Source organism: Dasypus novemcinctus, chromosome 18, assembly GCF_030445035.2.
Source record: "Dasypus novemcinctus isolate mDasNov1 chromosome 18, mDasNov1.1.hap2, whole genome shotgun sequence".
In the NCBI taxonomy this organism is placed as follows: domain Eukaryota; kingdom Metazoa; phylum Chordata; class Mammalia; order Cingulata; family Dasypodidae; genus Dasypus; species Dasypus novemcinctus.
This window is the reverse complement of record NC_080690.1, coordinates 56,285,008-56,311,298: the sequence shown is the minus strand read 5'-3', so window position 1 is coordinate 56,311,298 and position 26,291 is coordinate 56,285,008. Positions and strand designations below refer to the sequence as shown.

General features: G+C 38.7%; 1 long non-coding RNA gene and 1 pseudogene across 1 annotated transcript in view; both read left to right on the top strand.

Annotated features, from left to right (window-relative positions):
• LOC101441652 (uncharacterized) overlaps positions 1-25,487 on the top strand; it is a 57,986-nt gene extending 32,499 nt beyond the window's left edge. Inside the window, exons 3-4 of the long non-coding RNA XR_011646436.1 lie at positions 20,238-20,277; positions 21,353-25,487. This is a non-coding gene — a long non-coding RNA (uncharacterized lncRNA). The remainder of the gene's footprint in view (positions 1-20,237; positions 20,278-21,352) is intronic.
• Positions 7,301-8,078, top strand: LOC131274161 (zinc finger protein 829-like; annotated as a pseudogene).
• Positions 25,488-26,291: the final 804 nt, after the last annotated feature.

Here is a 26,291-nt window from a genome sequence, read left to right as displayed (position 1 = left end):
TCCCATCATATCTGTTATCTTTTTGTGTATGTCTGCAATTTCCCCTCCAAGTGTTGTCTTCATGTTGTTAACCTCTTCCTTTACTTCATTAAATTTGTCGGTGATATATGTTCTGAGATCTTTAATTACTTGTGCAAAGTTCTGCTCCCCTTCCTGGTTTTTAGTTTGTTCATTGGATTCAGCCATGTTTTCCTGATTACTGGTTTGGTTTGTAGATTTTTGTTGCTGTCTGGTCATCATTTTATCTTGACGGGTTTAATCAGTTCCTTAGCTTCTTTGTCTAGTCTTGGGGATTAATTAGCTGTTGTTTTTGCATAAGTGTTATATCTTCTCTTTATCACTTCGTTCTTCTTATTCTAATTTCTTATTGCTGGTTGAGTTCACTTTAAAGGAAAGTATTAGGGCGAGGGAAATGCAATGTGTAAGCAAGGAAAAAGTGTAAATTAATATTGGTGATAAATGTTAACAGAGCAACAATATGAGATCTGGGAGGATGGATATTAGATTCATGTAAGTTGTGTAGAGTTATAGCAGTAGGTAGAGTACCTATAATGAGGTAGTTGACTGAGTATGGGAGGAATATGGTATGAATTAAAAAGCTAGTGTTTTCGTGAGAGAGGGAAAGAGAAAAGAAAGGCAATAGTTTCAAGAGTAGATAAAAGACAGAAAACAAAACAAAGTTATTAGAAATTAAGAGTTAGACACTTTGGGGATCAAAGAAAGGGAAGTGGAATATAGGAGAGACAGTAGATGATGGAAGATATCAAGATGTAGGGGAAAGGGGATAGTGTAGGTAGCCAAAATCAATTCACACAGAAATGAGGCAGCGGAGGATGAGGAAACCCAGCAAATGTGAGGTGTTCCCTGCAGCACCTATTGTATAATTAAGAGAAAATAAAATAAGAAGAAAATGAGGGACAAGAGAGAGAGAAAAAAAAAGAGAGAGTAGAAAGAAAGAAAGAAAAAGGGGGTGGGTAAAGGGAGGGGAACAAGTAGGGAAAAGGAAAAAAAGATATAGAACAACCACAACAGCAACAAAAAAAAAAAAACCCTAAATGGAAAAAAAAAAGACTTTGGGGGATATGCTGGGAGAAAAGACTAGGAGATAATGCAATGTTAGCAATCATGACATTAAAAAATAAAAAAATAAAAACAAAACAAAAAAGAAAAAACGCAAACGTTGAGGGCTAGGACATTCAAGGACCTCAGATGGACCTCAGGGCGTGATGGATTCAGGGATGGAAAATCTGAGATATTGAAGACTCAAGAGGTGTGAGTCTCTGGGGTGTGGGCCACCAGGGTTTAGGGGACTCAAACCTGGCAACCTCAAATCTGGTTAACAGGGAGCCTGGGAGCACCACAATGCAACACAGACTTCAGGGATCCCCGCAGCTGGGTGCCAGCCCTATGGGAGAGTCACATCCGCAAACTGTAACCTATGTGTCTGAACCCCACAATTCACTCACTCACTCGGGTTTATTCTGTGGCTGTATCACCAATTCGACTTCAGGACACCTCCTACCCTGTGAGCCCCCGGAACGGCCACCTGGGGGCGCCTCTACACTGCAGCCAATTTAATGACGCAGATCAGTAGCCAGGCCCGGGAGTGGGGCTCCAGCCCGAAACGCCGATAACAGAAATCCAAAACCGAAATCCCCATGCTTTGCAAAATATTCCCCTAATCGGCTTCCAGACGTCTCCCACCCTGCAGGCCCTGAAACAGTCTCCTCGTGATGTCTCTTTATTGTGAACAATTTAAGGCTGCTTCAGATCGGCAGCCGAGCTTGGGGGGGCGGGGCTCTAGGCGGAAGCGCTATTGTGTCCGCAATCAAAAATTCCCTGCTTCACAATAAAACTCCCGTTTGTCTCCCCAAATCGGTCTGCGAAGGCCTCTTGTCCTGTTAGGCCCCCAATAGCCCGCTCAGGGCTTATGAATTCCCCAGTACCACAGAGCCTCCAGAAATCGCCGCAGCAGCACCAGTGCCGCGGCTCCGCCCACCCAGGAGGGAGCGTCCAGCGCACAGCTCCCACCTCCGTGTAACAGAGCCTCAATTTTATCTTATAGACGAATTTTCTCTGTTACCTTCCCACCAAATTGATGTCCAGACACCTCCTGCCCTGCAAAATCCCGAAATAGCCTGGTCCCGAAGAATTTCCAACACTGCCCAGCCGCTTCTTTGCAGGAGAGAATCTGAGGTGCGCTCACTCAGCCACCATCGTGCCCTGCCCCTCCACACTCTATTCTTATCCTCTGGTATATTTGTCTGCATTAATGCCACCACCAGAAACTTTTAATTTCTGTGATTTGAAGTATTTCTTAATATCTGAAAGAGCAAGCCCTCCATTACACTTGTTTTTCATATCCAACGTTGACTTATTCTGATGTACTCTTAGATGATATACTCTTATATAGAAAGTTTTAGAAAACAATTTATGGCATCATTTAAAAAAATACAATTGACAGTTTCATTTGAATTACTTTGAATTCATAGATTAATTTGAGAAAATTGGCATCTTTATATTAAGTTGTCCCTTCTAGGAACATATTGTTTCTAGATTCATTTAGATTATTTTTATGTCCTTTATTTGCATTTAAAATTATTCTCCATAGTGATCTATTTATTCTTAGTTGAGTTACTCTAGATTCTGTTGTTATCATGATATATATATATATGTTTTAGTTTGCCAAAGCTGCCAATGCAATAGTACCAGAAATGGGTTGGATTTTACAATGGGGATATATTAGGGTAAAATCTTACAATTCCAAGGTTGCAAAAATGTCCAAATCAAGGCATCATTGGAGATGCTTTCTCAACAGAGGTCAGCTGCTAGCACTTCTTAAAGAGTCCTGCCATGTGACAAAGCAAGATGGCAGCTAATCTCTAGAGTCCTCTCTCACAAGGCAGGGTCAGAATGGCAGCTGTCTTTGTGTGTTTTTGCTTTCAGTTTTCAGTTTATATAAGACCTCAGCAAGAGGGGGAAGATCCAACCTGGGTTATGTCTCACTGATGTAGTCCAATCAAAGGCCCTAAAATGATCTTATCAAGTAATCTAATGAAAAGATCCCTTAATATAATCAAAGGGCCCTACCCCTACAGGAATGGATTGTTTAAGAACATGGTCTTTATGGGGATTCACAAAAAAACTTCAAACTGTCACTATATATAATAGTCTAGTTGGTTATAGTGTGTTTAGAGAAATAATACTAAGTTTTGTAAATCAATCTTACATCCAACAACTTTACTGAATTTTCTTATTCTAATCATTTTTTTCCCCAATTCTTTTCGTTTTTTTAGGTGGGTTATCATATACATGCATATAATTAGATTTTTCTCTTCCCTTCCAATCCTCATACTTTTAAAGTAATTTTTTAAAAATTTATTTTAAAATAAATTTCAAACTTACACTTGCAAAAAGAAAAACCCATACAGAGAACTCCAGTATACTCCATCTTTCCCAGATACCCAGATCCACCAATTTTAACATTTTACTACCTTTCCTATGTCATTCTTTCCTATCTGCCTGCGTACCTACTACCTACCTATCTATTATCTACCTACTATCTATCTTCTGAACATTTGAGAGCAGATGCACACATTATACTCCTTGAACACATAATACCTGCATGTACATTTCCTATGAGTAAGAATATTCACTCATGTAGTCACCGTTAGTGCAGTTATCAGGTTCAGGAAATTTAACACTGATATAAAGCTCGAATTCTAATTTTTATGTCCTAATAATGTCCTTTTGAGCTTTTTCTCCTCCATTTTACATCCCATCCAATATTATGTATTACATTTGTCATTATCTCTTTTATCTTTCTTCTTTTTTAATTGCAGAAACATATACACAACATGCCTTCCCATCCCAGCCTTTCCCAGTTCAGTGTGATTAATCACATGCACAATATTGTAGTACCCTCACCACCACACATTACTAGAATTTTTCTTTCACCTCAAACCTTACACTCCTAATGCACACACTTCCCATTGCCCCTGCTCCCCACCCCTGCTAACTTTCTGTCTCACTGAGCTTGCATATTTTCTGCTATTTTCTTTGTGGTTACACTCTGGAGCTAAATTTAATATCCTAAATCTATGACAGTCTCATTTGCTTTGATACCAACTTAACTACAATAGCATAAATAAAGTATGTTCCTATACCCTTCCATTCTATACCTTTCCGTAGCACAAATTATATTTTCATACATTGGATCTAAAACCATTGATTTATTATTGCACTTTGTGCCTTTTTGATCCTGTGGGAAGTGGGAAAAAAAGTGGAGTTACAAATCAAAAATACAATAGTACTGGTATTTATCTTTACCCATGTCTTTATCTTTACTGAAGATCTTTTTTTCTTCATGTGGCTTTAGTCAGTTGTCTAGTGTACTTTCTTTGCAACCAGGGCATCTGTTTCTTTTTCCCATCTTAAAGGGAATAATTCCATACTTTCTTCATTTAATGGTAATGTTTGTTTTAGTTCTGATAACTTTTACCAAATTACAGATATTACCTTGCAATGCTCGTTTCCTAAATGTTACCATAAATATGTGTTGACAACACCGTACAACTTTTTGTATCTCTGGAGATGATCATGGCAGTCAGTGGTCTTACTTCATAGCAGTTTTACTCACATGTGTGGGTATTTTGGCCAGTGAGCTTATGTTCCCATTAGGATACCAGCCACCTTGCCTTGCAATGTGCCTGGGGAAAGACCAAAAGCCAGACCTTGATACATGTCTCTCCAAGTAGATTTAAGAAATGGGAAGAAATGAGCTCAGGGTAGAAAGCCTCATAGATTCCCTACTGATCCCTTGTTTGCTGCTGCTTCACCAGGCAACTCTTTGATGGTTCATCAGGCTTTTCTCTTTCAACATTTGCAAAGCAGCAGCATCCATGGGAAGAGGCCGTCTTTCCTTATTGTAATCCAATAGGTTGAGGGATAGAGGGATTTAGTAGCTAAAGAAGAATAGAAGTAGATGCCTCATCTGGCATATTTCTCTCTCTAGCAGGGCTTTTTCTTTGCTCTGGAGTAACACAGTAGCCTGGGCTATTGCCTCAATTTCTTTGGTGAAGATGCAGGCAGTGATGGTCTCAAGGCACTTCTGCCAACTCCTTTCACTATGGATTCATGTAAGAGCAAGGGTAAACTCATGTTCAATATACCATTTTTAACAGAAATTAGCCCTTTTTAAAATAAAACTATGTATTTTTTAGAAATTTACTTTTGAGGACAGTACATCTAAAAACTGATTTATTCCATCAGTAATTCAATAAATATGTACTGAGCTTCTGATTGGTTTCAAGCATTTTGTCAAGAGCTGAGTATATACTGATGAGGTAACATTCTTGTCTTCCTAGGGTGTACACAGACCTATAAAACATTATGAATTACAATTGCTATTAAAAGCAAAGTGTTCTGAGGCCTAACAACAGCAGACCATAATCTAGATTGAAGATCAAGTATGGCCTCCCTAGAAATATGCTATTCAAGCAGAGGCCTAAATGATAAGCAGTAATTAATAGGACTAACTGGCGGTGGTGTCTTACTTTCTTCTGTCTAAAATTCAAGCTGCCTCTTCTTAGTTAGTGCCACTACCATGTAAGATCCATTCCTTCCTCTTCCAAGGTCAGCATCACAATTCCAAAGCAAACTAATTTTCAGTGACTCCCCAATATCTGTCATGCTCTATCCATAGAAGACTGTTCCTATCTACCATTCTTATGAGTTTCATTTACTGCCTTAGACTTTCTGCAGGATATCTCCCTATGTGATTATGCCAACAATACAGCCTTTTACCTGAGTTGCTGTCAGCCCCATTTATACCTTTCAACACATTTATTCCTCTCAATAGTCCTTTTGCTGTAGGTCTGACAATTATCCAAAAATTGCAGAACAGAGTATAATGCTATATGCTTATATACATGTATATATGATTAGAGTCACTGTATAATTCTAAGGATGATCATAAACGGTGTGTATTTACCTAGGTTTCTGATCCCCACCAGAATTTGAGGATTCCAGAGGCTGCATAATCTGGAGGATAATCATGAGCAGTGTGTATTCACCAAGCTTTCCAGGTGATTCTAATCCCCATCAGAATTTGAGGATTCCGGAGGACATTTATTTCTTTAATCATCCTCTTCAGCTTCCTCTATTACTTTTTTTTTTTAAGATTTTATTGTATTTATTTCTCCCCACCCCCTTGTTATTTGCACTTGCTGTGTCTGTTCGTCTTCCTTGTTTCTTTAGAGGCACCCGAAGTCGAACCCAGGATCTCTGACGTGGGAAAGAGATGCCTAATCGCTTGAGCCACCCCCGCTCCCTGCTTTGTTGTGTCTCTCATTATGTTTTTCCTCCCTGCATCTCTTATTGCATTATCTTGTTCTACCAGCTCATTGCACCTGTCCGTTGTGTCAGCTCGCTGTCTTCTTTAGAAGGCACCAAGAACCTCAGCTTCCTGCTTTGTTGTCTCTCATTATATTTTTTCTTCTTGTGTCTCTTGTGTCAGTTCACTGTCTTTTCAGAGGCACTGGGATCCAAACCAGCAACCTCTCATGTAGTAGGTGGGAGCCCAGTTGCCGGAGCCACATCCGCTTCCCCTCTATTACTGCTTCTTAATCTCTGTGATTTCTTGTCTATTTTACAAATTGTTTAGCCCTGTTAGAGAACTTTCTAAGCATTTACTTTCCCAGGTGTTATTTTCAGGTTATTCTCCCATTTCTTCTTTAGTAGTTTAACTTCTCCCTGTACAGGAAAAAATATTTGCCTTTTTATTTTCTTTCAGATCTGGAATCAGTGTGTGAGACCAAGATATTATCTCAAAAGAAATTTCAGTCAAGTAATATTTACCCTCAGAGACATACCTACTTTTATTCAGTCCACAATTTGTATTCCACATCAAAAAACATGGCTCAACTGGTAGAGCATCTGCCTACCATATAGGAGGGTCCAGGGTTCAAGACCCAGGGCCTCCTGACCCATGTGGTGAGCTGGTCCATGAGCAGAGCTGCCATGTGCAGGGAGTGCTGTGCCACGCAGGGGTGCCCCCACGTGGGGGTGCCCCATGCACAAGGAGTGTACCCTGCAAGAGAGCCACCCTGCATGAAAAAAGTGCAGCCTGCCCATTAGTGGCGCTGCACACACGGAAAGCTGACACAGCAAGATGACACGACAAAAAAGAGATGCAGTTTCCTGGTGCCACCAAGGGTGCAAACAGACACAGAACACACAGCAAAAGGACACAGAGAGCAGACAATGGGGACAAGGGGAGAGAAATTAATTTAAATAAATAATAAGTAAAATTATTAATGAAGAGAAACCCTGTGAATGTAAGAAATGCAGAAAGTCTTTTAATCAGAACTCACAATTTAACATCAGAGAATTCATTCTGTTAAAAATCCTTCTGAATGTAAAGAGTGTGGGAAATCCTTTAGGCATGGATCACTCATTACTCGACATCAAAGGATTCACCCTGGTGAAAAACCCTATGAATGTAAGGAGTATGGCAAGGCCTTTAGTTGTAGTTCATATTTTTCTCAACATCAGAGGATTCACACTGGTAAGAAACCCTATGAATGTAAAGTATGTGGGAAAACCGTTACTAAAAGTTCACAACTTTTTCCACATCTGAGAATTCACACTGGTGAAAAACCTTATAAATGTAAGGAATGTGGGAAGGCGTTTAGTAGTGGCTCAACACTTACTAATCATCACAGAATTCATGCTGGTGAGAAAATTTATGAATATAAAGAATATAGAAAGGCCTTTATTCCAGTTCGGAACTAATTCAACATCAGAGAATCCGTACAGATGAAAAAACATATGAATGTATTGAATGTGGGAAGATATTTAATAAAGGCTCAAATCTTACTAGACATCAGAGAATTCACACTGGTGAGAAACCCTATGACTGAAAGGAATGTGGTAAGGCCTTTGGTAGTCACTCAGACCTTATTCGCCATGAGGGAATTCATACTGGATGAATGATAGAAAATAAGGCCCTTTTGTTAACCTCTATGACATTTTTAAAAATAATCAATGCATGATCAAAGTTACTCATGTTCAGACTATTTTTCCTAATGTCTTTATAATTTTCTATTGCATATAACTTGTTAATCATTCAAATTTATTTTAAAATGTGATGTCTAGGTCAATATTAAACTGCCCTCCCCCTCAAAAAAGAAATATTCTATTTGAAAACTACTTCTATAATTCCTTCCTACTCCATTGTTTTTTCCATCTTCTTGGTAAAATGTTATATTTGTGTTTATATTAGCTTATGTTTTAGGACCATCTTTTCTATGCCTGTGATCTATAGATCTATGTTTCCAACAATAATATACTGTAAATTGTGTTACATATATTTTAATTCCTGGGAGAACTGTAACTTTGGTTTTGAAGATAGTTTTATTCTTTCTTCTTTTGAAAAATTAATGTTTTCTGATTGTAAAAGAAAAGTTTTTCTTTCTTAAAACAGAAATACAAAGAAAGAAGGAAAGATTATTTGTAATAATACCAGCCAGAGGTGAATACTTTTTAAATATTTTTTAAAAGTATAATCATTGTGTGCATGCTGAACTTTCATTGTACTGTGACTTGTTTTATTAAGTACTGTCCTTTATCATATTTTAAAAGAACCTTTTATTTTGAAATAGGTTCAAAATTACAGAACAGTTGCAAAAGTAATCAAAAAACAATACTGACAACTCCAATATACCCACTACCAGATTTGCCAACTTTTAACATTTTGCCACGTTTGCTTTATCATTCTACTTACCTACCTACCTATCTATTTTCTAAACATTTGAGAGTAGATTACATATGTCATGGTCCTTTAATACGTAATACTTCTGTGTATATTTCTTAAGAAGAATAATATTCACTTATGAAACCACATTAAGTATAGTTATTAAGTTCAAAAAACTTAACATTGATAAAAAGCATATGGTTTCTTCCGTTTTTTCAATTGTTCTCATGAAATATCCTTTTGGGCATTTTCTCCTCTATTATTTGATCCAGTCTGGGATGATATGTTGCATTTATTTGTTGTCTCTTTAAGTCTCTTCTCTCTTTCCCTTTTTAAATTGTGATGGTACATGAAACTTAAAACTTTCTGTGTCAGCCACTCCCAAGTGCACTTTTCAGTTTTATTAATCACATTCACATTGTTACTGCTGCCACCATCCATTACCAAAATCTTTCATCACTCCAAACAGAAACTGTGTATCCATTATGCTTTAACTGTCTCTCCTCCACCTCTAATAAACTGTAACCTACTTTCTGTCACCATGAATTTGCATATTCTGGTTGTTTCATTTAAGTGGAATCATGCAATGTCTTCCCTTTGTGGCCTGGCTTTTTTTTTTAAAGATTTATTTCTCTCCCCTTCCCCACAGTTGTCTGCTCTCTGTGTCCATTCACTGTGTCCTTCTGCATCTGCTTGCATTATCAGGTGGTACTGGAAAACTGCATCTCTTTTTTGTTGCGTCATCTTGCTGTGTCAGCTCTCCGTGTGTGTGGTGCCACTCCTGGGTGGGCTGCACTTTTTCCACGCAGGGTGGCTCTCCTTGTGGGGCGCACTCCTTGCAGTTGGGACATCCCTATGTAGAGGCGCCCCTGTGTGGCACGGCACTTCTTGTGCGCGACAGCACTTGTGCATGGGTCAGCTTACCACACGGGTAAGGAGGCCCTGGGGATCAAATTCTGGACCCTCTATATGGCAGGTGGGCACTCTATCAGTTGAGCCACACCCACTTCCCTGTGGCCTGACTTTTTTACTCAACATAATGTCTTCAAGATTCATGCATGTTGTATCTTATATCATTATCATTATTTTTAATGGTGTCATAGAATTTTCTTTGATTCACTATCATTTTGCTAAATAACTACTGACAAACATTATCTAAATTTTGATATTTATAAAAGTTTCACTCAAAGTACAACTTTATTGATTTTTGTTGAATTGTTTTAAAACATTAATATTCAATGCTCAAAGAACTCATGGACATTTTCCTCTTTACAAAATACTGTTACCACTAACAGCTAATCTCTTCAATGTAATCACTGCTATCAAATTTTTTCTTCCAGAAATTTTCTATTTTTATTTACACATGTTTACACATACACATATGTACATGTATGTTAAATACTTAAAGAAGTACTATTGCTGTTTTATAATTTTAAGTAAATGTATAGCTATATATGCTCATGAGAATTAAATGAATTAGTAAATGCAAATAGGCAGAACTGCTACTAACATATAGTAAATGTTTTAATGGATGTTATCCATATTAACATCAATATCTTCATTATTTGTAAAAAGGACTTTAACCATGTTATACAACCTAACTGATCTCTTTTTTTTTTTTTTTTAATTTATTTCTCTCCCCCCCCCTCCATTGTCTGCTCTCTGTGTCCATTCACTGTGTGTTCTTCTTTGTCCACTTGCATTCTTGTCAGCAGCACCAGGAATCTGTGTCTCTTTTTGTTGCCTCATCTTGCTGCGGCTATGCAAACAAAAATTTATTCTAGCAGTCTATTGTAAGTTCAGCTATTTATCAGAATCTAAACTTATTACCTGAACTCAGAAATCAAATACTTTTTGATAAATCCTTGCCATCAAACTCTAAGTTAGGTGACAGCTAATAAACAAGTTCAAAAAGTTGCAGAATACAAGACCATTGTAGAAAATATCAAGAAACAGTCCAGGGGAATGGATGTAGCTCAAATGGTTGAGCACCTGCTTCCCATGTACAAGGTCCCAGGTTCAATACCCAGTACCTCCTAAAAAAAACATAAAAACCCACTCTCATTGGAGAGCAGATGTAGCTCATGCTTCCAATGTATAAGTCCTGAGTTCAGTCCCTGGTGCTTCCTAAAAATATGTAAAAATAAAATTAAGAAAACATTTTAATTTACAGTAGCATCAAAAGGATAAAATATGTAGAGTAAATTTAACCAAGGAGATGCTGGTCTTAGACCCTGAAAACAGCAAAATGTTGTTGAAAGGGAAGAAGTCCTAAATATATTTATCCTTTTTTTTTAAGATTTATTTTTTTTATTTCTTTCTCTCCCCTTCCCCACCAACCCCACCCCACCCAGTTGTATGCTTTTTGTGTCCATTCACTGTGTTCTTCTGTGTCGCTTGTATTCTTGCTTTTGTTGCGTTATCTTGCTGTGTCAGCTTTCTGTGTGTGCTGCGCCATTCCTGGGCAAGTTGCACATTTTTTTTGCACTGGGTGGCTCTCCTGATGGGGCACACTCCTTGTGCGTGGGGTTCCCCTACACGGGGGACACCCCTGCGTGGCACAGCACGCCTTGCGCGCATCAGCACTACACGTGGGCCAGCTCATCACATGGGTCAGGAGGCCTTGGGTTTGAACCTTGGACCTCCCATGTGGTAGGCGGATGCCCTATCCATTGGGCCAAATCCACTTCCCCTAATTATATTTAGATCTCAATATTCCCCAAATTGATCTACACATGCATTGTAATCCTAATAACATTCTATCTGCTTCCGATGCTGAAATGACAAGCAGATCCTAATATTCATATGGAAATTCAAGCAACCCAGAATGCAAAAAAAAAAAAAAAATCTTGTGAAGGAACAAAGTTGGGATTTTCAAATTTTTTTAATTTCAAAGAAATTAAGTAGAGCTTTCTAGCTTTACTAGAAAGCTACAATCATCAAGCAGATGTGGTGCAACCATAAGGATAAGCATATAGATGAATGGAATAGATTTGAGAGTCTAGGTGTAAACTCACATGTAGGTTAACTGATTTTAGACAATGGTGACAAGACTTATTCAACAGAGAAAGGATAGTCCTTCACAAGTGGTGCTGGGACAACTGGATAACCTATGCAAAAGTATGTATTTGGACCCCTACCTCACAACATATACAAAATTTAATTCAAAATGGATCAAAAACCTAAGTATAAGAGCTAAAGTTATAAAACTCTTAAAAACAAATACAAATGTAGCTTTTTATTGCCATGGATTAAGTAATGATTTCTCAATGCATGAAATGCATAAGTAATGCAATACAACATATGTTGGACACATCAAAATTAAAAACTTTTGTGCATCAAAAGACACTCATGAGGGAAGCGGACTTGGCCCAGTGGTTAGGGCGTCCGTCTACCACATGGGAGGTCTGCGGTTCAAACCCTGGGCCTCCTTGACCCGTGTGCAGCTGGCCCATGCTCAGTGCTGATGCGCGCAAGGAGTGCCAAGCCACGCAGGGGTGTCCCCTACATAGGGGAGCCCCACGCACAAGGAGTGCGCCCCGTAAGGAGAGCCACCCAGCATGAAAGAAGTGCAGCCTGCCTAAGAATGGTGCCGCCCACACGGAGAGCTGACACAACAAGATGACGCAATAAAAAGAAACACAGATTCCCGTGCCACTGACAACAACAGAAGTGGACAAAGAAGAACACACAGCAAATAGACACAGAGAACAGACAACCGGAGCAGGGGGGTGGGGGAAGGGGAGAGAAATAAATAAATAAATATTAAAAAAAAAAAAAAGACACTCATGAAATTGAAACTCACAGAATGGAAGAAAGTGTTTGCAAATTATTTAGTAAGGGTCTAGTAGCCAGAATATATAAAGAACTACGACTAAACAGATAATGTGATTTTAAAAATGAACAAAGGACATGACAATACATTTCTCCAAAGAACACATGCAAATGTCCAATAAGCACATTAATAGATACTCAACATCATTGGTGATTAGGGGAATGCTAATAAAAATACACAATACCACTCCATACCTACAGTGATGCTATAATTAAAAATACAAGGGGCAAATAAGTGGTGGTGAGAATGTGGAGAAACAAACATATATTGCTGGTGGGAATGTAAAATGGCATAGCTTCTGTGTAAAACAGTTTGGTGGTTCCTCAAAAATTTAAACAGTTACCATATGATCCAGCAATTCTGCTCTGAGGTAGATGCCCAAGAAAATTAAAACATTCAAACAAAAACTTGTATACAAATATTCATAACAGCGTTAGTCATAATAGCATAAAGGTGGAAACATGAATAGTGAAGAAACCAAATGTGATATATCCATACAATGTAATATTGTTTGACAATGAAAAGGAATGAAGTATTAATATATTAAACATTTATCAACTTTGAAAGCATTGAGCTAAGTGAAAGAAATTCCCACAAAAGGCCATGCATTTTATGGTTTCATTTATATGAAATGTCCAGAATAGGAAAATCCATAGTGACAGAAAGGTTAATGTTTGCGAGTGGGAATGGGAATAGGGATTGACTGCATAATGGGTACTGGTTTTGTTTTCATGTTGATGAAAATGTTTTTGAATTATATCGTGATGATGGTTGTATAACGTGATATACTAAAAGCCTCTGCATCATAAACTTTAAAATGAAGAAAAAGGTGAATATTATGTGGATTTTATCTAAAAAAAAAAAAAAAAGAATGAAGAAATAAATGAAGCAAACGAGAGTGGTCTTTAAAAGAGATAGCCCCTAATAGTAAAAATAAATTGCAATATATCTTGAACAAAGTAAACGTGAATAGATGTAATTATTCATATCCATGTGACTACCCACGTTCATGACTTATTACCATCCAAATTTGTATCTTTGCTCAAACTTTCTCCAACTCTCCACTTATAAATCCAGTTGCACTCTCAACCAACATCTCCATTGAATGTCTAATAGACATCTCTAAGTCAAGTCCCAAAACTGAACTTGTGATTTTCATCCTAAAACCTTCTCCACTCATTGATAAGAATATCATTCTTTAAATTGCTCAGGCTAAAACTTGGATACATCCTTGACGTCTTTCTTAACCACTGTTTTAGTTTCCCTAGACTATGTAAGCAAATACGAGATAATGGGTTGGCTTAAACAATGGAATTTATTAGCTTAGTTTTGAGGTTAGAAAGTCCAAATCAAGACATTAATGCTTTCTCCCTGAAGACCGTGGTACTCTGGATCTGGCTGCCAGTGATCCTGGGGTCCTTACCTTTCATATGGCAAGACACATGGCAGTGTCTCATAGCCTATCCCTTCTATTCTGGTTTCCATAGATGCCCAGCTTCTTACTTCCTGTGGCTTTTTCTCCATCTTTTGAATTTCACTCACTTATAAAGGACTCCAGTAATAGAATTAAGATCCATCCTGGGAAGCGGATGTGGTTGAAGCAGTTGGGTACCCACCTACCACTGTCTAGAAAAGACTAGCTGAAGTGATGCACAGGTATGACAGACTGACACAAGATGATGCAACCAAGAGACACAGCAAGGAAACAGACACAAGCAGTGGAAATGGCTCGAGGGATTAGGCACCTTCCTCCTACATGGTAGGCCCTGGGTTTGGTTCCTGATGTGTCCTAAAAAAAAGATGAGCAGACATAGAAAGCTGACAGTGAGTGCAAACAAGGGAGGTGGGGAGAGGGCATAAAACTTTAAAAAAAATTTAAAAAAAAAGATCCATCCTGATTGAGGTGGGCTACACCCTAACTGACATAACCTCAACAAAAGATCCTACTTTCAATGGACTCACACCCACAGGAATGGACTAAATTTAAGCCAGATTATTTCACATGAAAAAAAAAAATCATAATAGCTTGAGAGCTGTTGGAAGAGAGAAACCTCAGAGACTTATAAGAAAATGTTCACAAATGACAAAAAGTAGCTGAAGCAGAGATCAAATGTAATGTTTTAGAAAAGGGTCTGTACATCCTTGATGTTTTGAGTAGGGTATTTAGCTATTGCCTGAGAGGACTACCAAGGAATTTTGTGGTTTATCAGATTACCAAGAAGGAGAAATGTTAGGTTGTAATCGCTCAAGGATGACTTCAGAAAGTGCTCAGTGGAGACCAGATTTCAGGCCTTAAGGGATCAAGGTAGCAAGAAAGCCAATTGTATGCATCGCTTTACCTCTCTTTCCAACTCTGAGTTCAGTGACTTCACATCAGTAGTTTGAAATCAGCCTCCGTAGGAATATTTACACCACGAAAATTGGCAAATGTAACAACCCAGGACACTCTCCCTCCACTCCCAGACAGTTGATAAACATTAACCAGAACACCCTGGATCAAGGACACAGGAAAATGATCCCTCCAGGCCAACTCTATCCCCAACCAGCAGCTCTTCCAAAGAGCAAGACAGAGCTTGTCCTTGTGCTAATTCTGGCAGACTCTGTGGACCAGCATAATTTACATGCCTTCTTTGGAAAAAGCAGAGTGATCTACCTCAGAAATGAATTCCAGCAGGAATGACACCACACATGATCATTTAATCACACATGATTCAACCCTCCACGTGAAATATTTGTCCAGGCTCTGTTTCAGACAAAAATTATAGTAAGAGTTGTAATTGTCATGAAATTGTTCTCTGTTCAATCACTGTTCAAACAGTGATTAAAAATTGTTTTGGCGGAGGTTGACTGTCACTGTGGGCACCAAGGTGGAAGGGAAAATGGACGTTAAATGTGTGGAACCAAAGTAAATGGGGGGCAAGGGAGGAGTTTCTTGAGAGTACACAAGGATGGATATAAAACATGTAATATTACACCATAACATATAGGAGATGACAGACTGATAATGTAAACCATAATGTAAAACATAGGAGAACTAAAAATGTAAAGAACTGTGTATCCTAAAGTATGCACCATAATGTAAGCACAGATATTACCATGTTAGAAAGCTAATATCTCAGACTCTGTACATCACCTTAAGTAAATATGTGAATAGGGTGTAAGAGTATCGCTGTGGAAGGAAAAAGGTGTTGTGGTGGATGTATGGGAGTGCTGTATATTATATATATGCATTGCTGTGGTCTAGGACTCCTACGAAGAAACGCTGAATAATTGGGGGGGGGGGGGGGGAAAAAGGATAGGATGTGGAATTTTTTCAAGTCAACATTCTTTATCTAAGTTCTTTATCTAACTTTATCCAAGTTCTTTATCTATCCTTTAAACCCATCGCTATATGCCATTCCCTAGTAAGGGACCATGACATTATATTGGGCTTCAAATTTCGGGGAGTTCTGGATCACAGAGTGTTTCAACAATGGCAATGCTTCTGTCTGGGTTCAAGGTTCCTTTCTTCCCAGGGCTTGCTTCTTCCTTGGTTCAGGGTTCATTTCTTCGTGGGGCTTGCTTCTGTTTCCTCTGTGAGCTTACTTCCCAGGGCTCCAGCTTAAGGTTTCAGCATCAAACTCCAACATCAAAAACCCTCAACTCTGTCCTTTGCCATGCCCTAATGTCCTAATGACATGGCCTAATCAAAGCTCTAATCATAACTTAGTCATATCAGGTACAGACCAGATTACAAACATAATCCAATATCTATTTTTGGAATTAATAACCATATCAAACTGCTACACCAGGGGAAAGGATGGAGGTAGGGATCTTAAAAACAAACGAAAAACCATGGGTTCTCTTTAACAAATGCAATTGAGAGAATCTTGTTTACCGGAATATCTGACACCATACTTTAATTAAGAAAAGGTCCTCTAAATTTTTTTTTGGCTTTTCAAATAATCTATTCAGTGAAATTATTTATTTCTTGTTCATAATTTTCAACATCTCTTCTGCAATAGGATGGTGTAAACAAAAAAGAGCAGTGTTATTTTCTTAAAGGAATTTGTTGAATACACTAAAGAAAACTGACAAAGTTTATCTCTAAGTGTCTAGGCTGGTCTTTACTTATGTATAGGAAAAGCAATTTCCATTTGAAGTGGATAATTATCACAGTATTTGCCAAAATGACTTATAAAATGGATTTCAGATCTTGGAGAATTCAATTCTTTAACATAGATGTATTATTGAAGATTGGAATAGAAATGAATGACAATGTTTGTTTTTTGTTGCTGCCATCCCGAAGGGTATTGCTAATGGAGGACAAGAGAGAAGGGATCAGGGGATCTGCAAGTCAATGCCTACAGACAAGTTTATTTCTATTCAGCTACACACTTATAGAGAAAGTGCTAACAAGCACATACAGATTTATTGTTGTTATCATTAGAAACAGGGAGAGGCTGTTTATTTTTTAACTTTTCAGAGTAATTTTGTTCTTTCTATTAAACTGGTCTGTTGACCTAGTAAATCTTTTTTTTTTTTTTAAGATTTTATTTTATTTATTTATTTAATTTCCCCCCCTCCCCTGGTTGTCTGTTCTTGGTGTCTATTTACTGCGTCTTGTTTCTTTGTCTGCTTCTGTTGTCGTCAGCGGCACGGGAAGTGTGGGCGGCGCCATTCCTGGGCAGGCTGCACTTTCTTTTCACGCTGGGCAGCTTTCCTCATGGGCGCACTCCTTGCGCGTGGGGCTCCCCCACGCAGGGGACACCCTTGCGTGGCACGGCACTCCTTGCGCACATCAGCACTGCTCATGGCCAGCCCCACACGGGTCAAGGAGGCCCGGGTTTGAACCGCGGACCTCCCATATGGTAGACGGACGCCCTAACCACTGGGCCAAAGTCCGTTTCCCGACCTAGTAAATCTTAACCAGAGACATTCCTATCCTGTTGACCAAGGGAGTCTCAACAAAGAACACTCTTTTCTTGTTCTGTTTCCTAGGTAACATCACATCTTATTTTCTTCAGCCAACAAATCATTACTTCCTTCATTTCCCCCCTTTTTGTTTTAGTGCCAGGGTGACTATGCCTGTCTTAGGTCACCCTTACCACAACTTAAGGGTCTTACCCATCATTGACTACCAGCCAAGCTCTTCTGGTACAATATTTAAAGGGTTTTTTGCAAGAACTAGGTTGTTTACTCATCCCAGTGGTCAGTGCTCTGTAATCACTTTATAACATCGTTTAAGACAGGCCATTGTTATAAGCAGTATTATTAAAACAGCCATCCCTATTCCTAAGGATGATACAAAATGCTGTGATTCCCACCAATTTACAGGATTAAACTTCGTAACATGAGGAATTATATCAGAAAAAACATCTTTAACAGCGGCTACATGTATTTGATTCTGAGACAATTCTAATATTTTCTTTTGCAATTCAACAATTTGTAATGAAATATTCGTTTTGTGGCCCAATAAATGATTTTTTATTTTTTCCCATTCTATCTCTGAGGAATTACATACAAGTTATGTAATACAAAAGTACTTTCATTCCAATCACACAAGTCCTCTCAATGAGTTTAAATCATGCAGTTGATCTCCAGTATGCAATACAGCAGATTCTAAATCATTAACTCTATCGTTAAGCTACTCATCAATATGCTCTTGACTATGCCATAAGTCATTGGTGTTTTTATGCCAATCATGCACATATTGCTGTGTCTGAACTGTTTCATGCAATGCAATGGCAGCTGTGGCGGCAGCTGTTATTATTCCAGTTAGTCCCAATATTCCAACAATAATCAGAACTATTAATCACTTAGTTCATTTTATGTATGCTTGTGAAAGATACAACAGCAACTGACTTTCAGGTGATGACTGCCATATCCGGATCATCTGTACTGGAACCCGTACTCCTTCTCCAATCAATCTCAATAGTTTCATCTTTCTGTAAAATATTCTCAGAAATACAAGTATACAGTGTACAATTTTTACAAAACAGGGTTTGATTTCCAATTTCTAATTTTCCTGTCACAAAAACATAGGGATCTCATATACATGTTTTAAAATGTTTGGTCTGGAGGTTGTCAGAAGAATTGCCCTTATGCACACCTGAGCAGAGTCTCAGAGACAGATAAAGTAGATACAACCCCAGATATTGGTCCTTTTGAGGGCTAAAGAGACCCACAGGTTCTATGGTCATGGCAGATGGGGTTCACTGCCATGCCAGTTGGCCCTTCTTTGGAGCTGGTGTTTTTCTGCATGATGGAGCTGGACTCAGATGGGATCTCTTTTCACAAGCCTTTCATGCTACTTTACTGGATTGTAGTTGGTGCTGGGGCTTAAGATATATCTAGGGGATTTGAATCTCTGGACTGACAATATGATAGCCAGGCCCTAAGCCTCAACAGACTTCAGCTCCTACACTCTGATTTATTGGACTTACCCCACTCAGCTAACATGGAGTTGAAGAATGTCAACCACCACACCATGGAGCCTAGAGTGCCTACAACTGAAAGCAGGAGGATTGCATCCAATATCCATGTGGAATCTAAACCCCCTCTTGACATAGATGTGGAATGGACACAACCAACCCAAGGTCCACAGGAAGGAGGAATACAGTAAGGATCAGAGTGGACTTAATGATACTCTATTCATGAACTATTGTGGTTAATAATCGAGAAAATGTGGCATTGGTGTGGAAAAAGTGGCCATGGTGGCTGCTGGGTGCGGGGAATGGGAAGAAGAGATGAGATGTGGAGGCATTCTCAGGACTTGGAATTGTCCTGGGTGGTGCTCCAGGGACAATTGCCGGATGTTGTATGTCCTCCCATGGCCCACTGGATGGAACGTGGGAGAGTGTGGGCTATGGTGTGGAACACGGGACATGGGGTGCAGCGATGCCAAGAGATGTACTCACCAGACGCAATGGATGTGTCATGGTGATGGGGGAGAGTGTTACTGTGGGGGGAGTGGTGGGGTGGGGGCGGTGGGGGTGAATGGGGACCTCATATTTTTTTAATGTAATATCTTTTTAAAAATGAATAAATTGCGTAGAATTTAGGGAAAAAAAATATGTTTGATTAAAATAAAGATATTGTCTAGTGTTGTTCTTATTCCCGAACCATTCATAAGTGGGGGCTAGTCCAAGAAATACTTTCCACAAATTTCTGTGAACAATTTGTGTACTATTAGTCCATGGGGAAGGCAACCACCTTCCTTTGTTTTTCCAAATTACTGATTTATTAGTAAATATAGTTTTTTCACTCATGGACCATGGAAAAGGATGTTGTCCATTAGCACTAATTTGACTATTGTTTATTCCATACTATGTAAAGCTGCTGCTATTATTAGTGGGATAACCCATAGGGGCACTGTCCCATACCATTCCATAGGAATCATTAAAAGTGACAACTCCTCTTCCCTTATGGCAATCTTGGCATCTTTCTTTATCACCTTGTTCTTGTGGTGGACAACTATAATTTTGTAACATGGCCACAGAACTATTATAGGATGGAAATACAGTAATAAACAATTTGGTACCATTGGCATTAGTAATAATCATAGTGTGATTTTGTATTCTCATACAAGGAGCTCTTTTCCTATACATAAAGGACAATCATCAAAAGGAAGGGTTAAACTTACTATAATTCTTCCTTCTTCCTCAGGTTTCAAAGGCAATCGATGATCTATACGCCCCGGGAACATGTAAGTTTTATTTAAGTATACTGGAAATGGGGAATCTGCCCATGTCAAAGCTCTCAACAATGGCGGGTTGGGTATATATGCCCAATAAGTATGTTTTTCAGCTACATTACCCAGAATCATTGGTGTTGTCAGGAAGAGGTGAAAAATCATCAAGGAAGGATGTCTCATTCTCTGTGGTTTAATCTGCCGTGCCGGTAACCAAATTTGTTCTCCGTCTCCATAAGACGCGAGTGGAAAACTTAGAGGACGATGCTTGAGACCCTCGTGTGAGTCCTTTCTACTGTTTCCTCAATACCGCAGGGAAGAAAACTTCTTCAGGCCCCACGTTGGGCACCAGATGTTGCTGCCAGCCCAAAGGGTATCAGGAATGAAGGACAAGAGAGAAGGGATCAGGGGGTCTGCAAGTCAATGCCTACAGACAAGTTTATTTCTATTCCGCTACATACTTATAGAGAAAGCTTACGTACTAACAAGCACATACAGATTTATTGTTTTTATCTTATCGTTAGAAACAGGTAGAGGCCATTTGTCTTTTAATTTTTCAAAGTGACTTTGTTTTTTCTACTAAATTGGCCTGTTGACCTAGTAAATCTTTTTTTTTTTTAAGATTATTTTATTTATTTCTCTCCCCTTCCCCCCATCCTCCCTCCCCAGTTGTCTGCTCTCTGTGTCCATTCACTGCGTGCTCTTCTGTGCCTGCTTCTATCCTTATCAGTGGCACTGGGAATCTGTGTTTCTTTTTTTGTTGTTGCATCATCTTGTGTCAGCTGTCCGTGTGTGCGGCACCATTTTGGGGCAGGCTGCATTTTCTTTCGCGCTGGGCGGCTCTCCTTATGGGTAGCAATGCTTGTGCATGGGGCTCCCCTGCATAGCACGGCACTCCTTGCACACATCAGCACTGCACATGGGTCAAGGAGGCCTAGGCTTTGAACCACAGACCTCTCATATGGTAGGCAGATGCCCTATCCATTTTGCCAAGTCTGCTTTCCCTAGTAAATCTTAACCAGAGACATTCCTGTCCTGTTGACCAAGGGAGTCTCAACAAAGAACGTTCTTTTCTTGTTCTGTTTCCTAGGTAACATCACATCTTATTTTCTTCAGCCAACAAGTCATTACTTCCTTCAGTTTTTGGTTAATGGATGACATTTTACAACATTAATCAAATATGCAACATAATCCTGAAGAACAGAAAAGCAAGTTATGAAATACCATTAAAGACAATATTATATACTAAACAAATCAAATTTGAAAATATTCCACTAATATCTGTTCAGTATCCTGGCTCATAATGCTAATGTTGAGCATGTTATTTCATTAATGAGTTCAATGAATGCAAGAATAAAATAAGTTGGATGTGACACAGTAAATGCTATAGTACAATATAACTGCAAGGAATTTTATAAGTAAATTCTGCAAAACAAGGGAAGGATAAATCATCAGGGAAATGAAAGGTGTAAGATATTTATAATTTATTACAGATAAAGACCAACTTTAAGTAAAAGTATGACTCATGCAATAGTTTATCTCAATGTACATATACATAGGCAATTAGAAATCTAATTTAGCTAGCATACTGTACTTTTATTTGCTAAATTTGGTAAACCTACTATATGGATATAGTGAATATATATATTTATAATTGCCCAGAAACAGGACTGGAAAGATTTTCATCACAGCCATGAACAGTGGATATCTCCATGAAAGAGAGTAGGATTTGGGAGATGCATTTATTATGTGAAAGGGTTCACAGGTGATGAGGGAAAATACAACCCAGAAACAAGGGGTCAAAGGGAATAGCTGGGAATATGAAAATGCTCTTCCTGGACCAGTGATCAATGCTTTCCCAAGTCTGGGGAATTCATCTGCTCAATCCTGAGAAGCCTATTTCCATTTCTAAACTTCTCACTAAATAGTCAAGAGCACACACCCAGCTTAGCTTAGAAAACAGGAAGCTATATGAGGGAGTTGACACATTCTGACTCTCCTTATTCTGGCTACATAATGCTGCATAACAAATTACCCCAAAACTCAGTGGCTCCCAAAACAACAATAATTTATTTTGCACAGACCTCAGATTTGTGCCAGCTTTGGTGAGAGAGCTTATCTTGGATCTACATGTTGTTGACTGTGGATGATGTTGATTGTGCCAGCTCAAATGATGCTGGAGAATCCACTTTCAAAATGGCTCACTCACATGGTTGGATTGGCCATTGGCTGGAGCTCCATGCGTGTGCCATGGACTGCTTGGAATTATTCGCATGGAGACCATGTTCCAAGAGGAAGTGCCTCCAAGAAATCAGGATAATTGCATGTTTGTTTTTTTTTTCAAAGATTTATATTTTTCTTTATGCCCCCCCCCTTTTTTTAATTTATAACCCCCCCCAGATGGTTCTCTATCTGTTCATTGTTTGCTTGCCTTCTCAAGGAGGCACCAGGAACCAAACCTAGGACATCCCACATGAGAGGCGAGTGCCCAAGGGCCTGAGTCACATCAGTGTGGCTCAGTGGTTGAGCACCAGCTTCCCACATCAGAGTTCCTGGGCCCAATACCCAGTCCCAGTACCTTAAAGAAAAAAAATTTATATATATATATATTCTAACTTGTTACTTTTAACCTAAAAGTATCATTATACTTTAAGTGGGCTTCTTATAGATAGCATGATGTTTTTATTTAAATAAATTCTGACAATTTCTATCTTTTAATTGGCTTTAGAGCATTTACATTAAACATATTTATTCCTGTCTTTGAATATAGGTCTATCATTTTTTTTCTATTAGTTCCACTCTTTCCCACTTTCTGCCTTCTTATGGATTATTTGAACATTTTTTATTATTCCATTTTAATGTATCAATTATGTTTTTGACTATCTTTCTTAATGTGTGTAGGATTGTATATATTAATATTTAGTTGTTGCTCTAAGGCCTACAATATACACAAAACTTCACAGTCTGATTTGAAATAATATTTTACTATTTCTAGTAAAATGTAGAAATTGTATAACCATACAGGTTCCTTTACCATCCCTGCATTTTTTGTTGTTTTTTGAGGTACCAGGGCTGGGATTTGAACCCTGGACCTCATATGTGGGAAGTCAGCACTCAACCACTGAATCACATTGGCTCCCCTAAGTTGTTTTTTTCATTTGGGTTTGCTTATTTGTTTGTTTTAGTTCTTAGGAGGCACCGGGAACTGAACATGGGACTTCCCATGCGGGAAGCAGGTACTCGACTGTTTGAGTCACATCTGCTCCCCCATCCCTATATTTTGTTATTGTTTTATATATATATTACACCTAAATACACTGAAATACCATCATACAATGCAATAATTTTTGCAATTAACTATCAAATATATTTTAAAGAACTCAAGAGAATAGATAAGTATATTTATAAACACATTTATCATTTCTGCTGATCTTCCTTTTTACCTGTAGCCCCTGATTTCTTCCTGGTACCATTTCCACTGTCTTTAGAATTTCCTTTAACAATTTTAGCAAAGAAGGCCTGTTTGCAATGAATTCCCTTTTTGTATTGCTCAAGTGTTGTTCTTTCTATTTTATATTCATTCCTGAGGCACATTTTCATTGGATACAGAATTCTGGGGTGACCATTCTTTTCTTTCAGTAATTTAAAAATAAGTTTTCACTTCCTTCTAGCCTCCAGGATTTCTCCTAAGAAATCTGTACTCATACAATTCATGCCCTAAAGGGACATGGGAATCCACTATATTTTCCATGTGACTTTTCTGTAACTTAAAACTTCTTGGAAAGTAAAGTGGAAAAAAAAAAAAAAGACACTGGGGCAGCAAAATGAAATTGTCAATATAGACCAACATGCCAGGTCTTTGATATTGTTGCTTGTACTTATGAACCTTGTTCTTGTGAAATTAAAACTTAACGTGTTCCCAGGTTTCAGCACAAAACAAAGAACAAAAAAAAAAAAAAACTTAACCTAGTAATATACCTTGCCTAAGAGTTGCCTCCTTGTTGCTCAAATGTGGCCTCTAAGCCAAACTCAACATATAAGCACACTACCTTCCCCCTGGTGTGGGACATGACTCCCAGGGATGAGGATCCCTGGCACCAAAGGATTATTACTAAGCACCAACTAGCAATGCATTTGGAAAAAGACCTAGACCAAAGGGGAAACATTAAATACAAATGAATTTTTATGGCTAAGAAATTTCAAAGTGAGTTGGGAGGTCATTCCAGAGGTTACACTTGTGCACATCTCAGGAGGATCTCATTGACTGCCACAATAAACAGTGCCTCAAGTGATAGTTTCCTGAGGGCTCTAGAGACATCTAGACACTAAAGGCAGGACAGACAACCCTAGGAAATAAGCACCTTGCTGGTGGGCCTTATTTTGAAATATATGATAAACTATCCCCCCAATATATCAGAGTTGGACTCATAATTTTCCTACACACAATTCTTCTCCTCCTTTTATTTGAACCTATAATTAGCACAATAGCCATTAAATATATGTCCCAGAGACTTAAATCTTCTGGCTGTTCATATGCTGATTGAGTCCTGAATCTCAGTAGAGTTGCAGCCAACACCTACTTTCCAGTTCAACTGACTCACCCAGGACAACTAACAAAAGATGGTGGACAACACCCATGCCCCAAAAACAGGGAGTATCTACAACTACAAGCAAGACAGTTCCATCCATCTGCCCCATGGACTCTAAGCCCCCTCTCAATCAGAAGCAGAGTGGGCATCATCATCCCCAAATCCTGAAGACTGAGGAATGAACAAACATAAGATGGGGATTCAACTATGGACCAGAGTAGACACTATTTATTCTAATAATGGAAGAACTTGTAACATTGATATAAAGACAGTGGTCACCAGAGGTTCTGAGGGGAGGTAGAGAGAATAGTTGTAACATGAGGCATTTTGGGGACATTGGAATTGTTCTGCTTGATATTGCAATGACAGATACAAGCCATTACATATTTTGTCAGAACCTATAAAATTATGTGGTGCAAAGTGTAAACCATAATGTAAACTATAGACCATACCTACTAGCAAGGCTTCAATGTGTTCATCAATTTTAACAAATATACCATATTAATGAACCTGTTGTAAATGGGGGAAAGTGTGGGAAAGGAAGGGGTTGGGGTAAATGGAAATCCCTTGTGTTTTCAATGTAACATTTATGTAATCTAAATTTCTTTAAAAATAAAGAAAAACCATGTCTTTTAATTAATGCATCTTTTTTCCTTAGACCATTTCAAGACTTTTTGTCCTAGTTTTCATGAATTTGATTGTGTCTGTGCATGGATTTCTTTGGGTTTATCCTATTTGGGGTTTGCTGAGTTCATTTTCTTGAATCTCTAAGCTTATATCTCTTACCAGTTTTTTTTTTATTTTTAGCCATTCTTCAAATATTCTTTCTGAAATGTTAGATTTCTTTGGAACTATCATTATAAACTATTTTTCTTTTTTCATAAGGTTTTAAGTTCTAACTTATTATAATCTATGGATATATTTAAACTATCCATGAGTATAAAATATTTCCCCAATGAACTTTACAGAGCTAGCCTTTATTTTTTAAGATTTATTAATTTCTCTCCCCTCCCCCTCATTGTCTGCTCTACTGTCTGTTCGCTGTCCGCTTGCATTCTTGGCGGCATGGGGAATCTGTCTCTCTCTTTGTTGCATCATCTTGCTGTGTCAACTCTCCATGTGTGCAGCACCACTCCTGGGTGGGCTGTGCTTTTGCACGGGGTGGTTCTCCTTGCAGATTGCACTCCTTGGACATGGGACTCCCCTATGTGGGGTACACCCCTGTGTGGCATGGCACTCCTTGCACACAGCAGCACTGGACATGGGCCAGCTCACCACATGGGCCAGGAGGCCCTGGGTTCAAACCCTGGACTTCCTATATGGTAGGCAGACGTTCTTATCAGTTGAGCCATATCTGCTTCCCTAGAGCTAGCCTTATCTCTCCCCGCCCCCACCCCAAGATGGCTCCATCTATTTGCTCATTGTTTTTGCTAGGTGTTT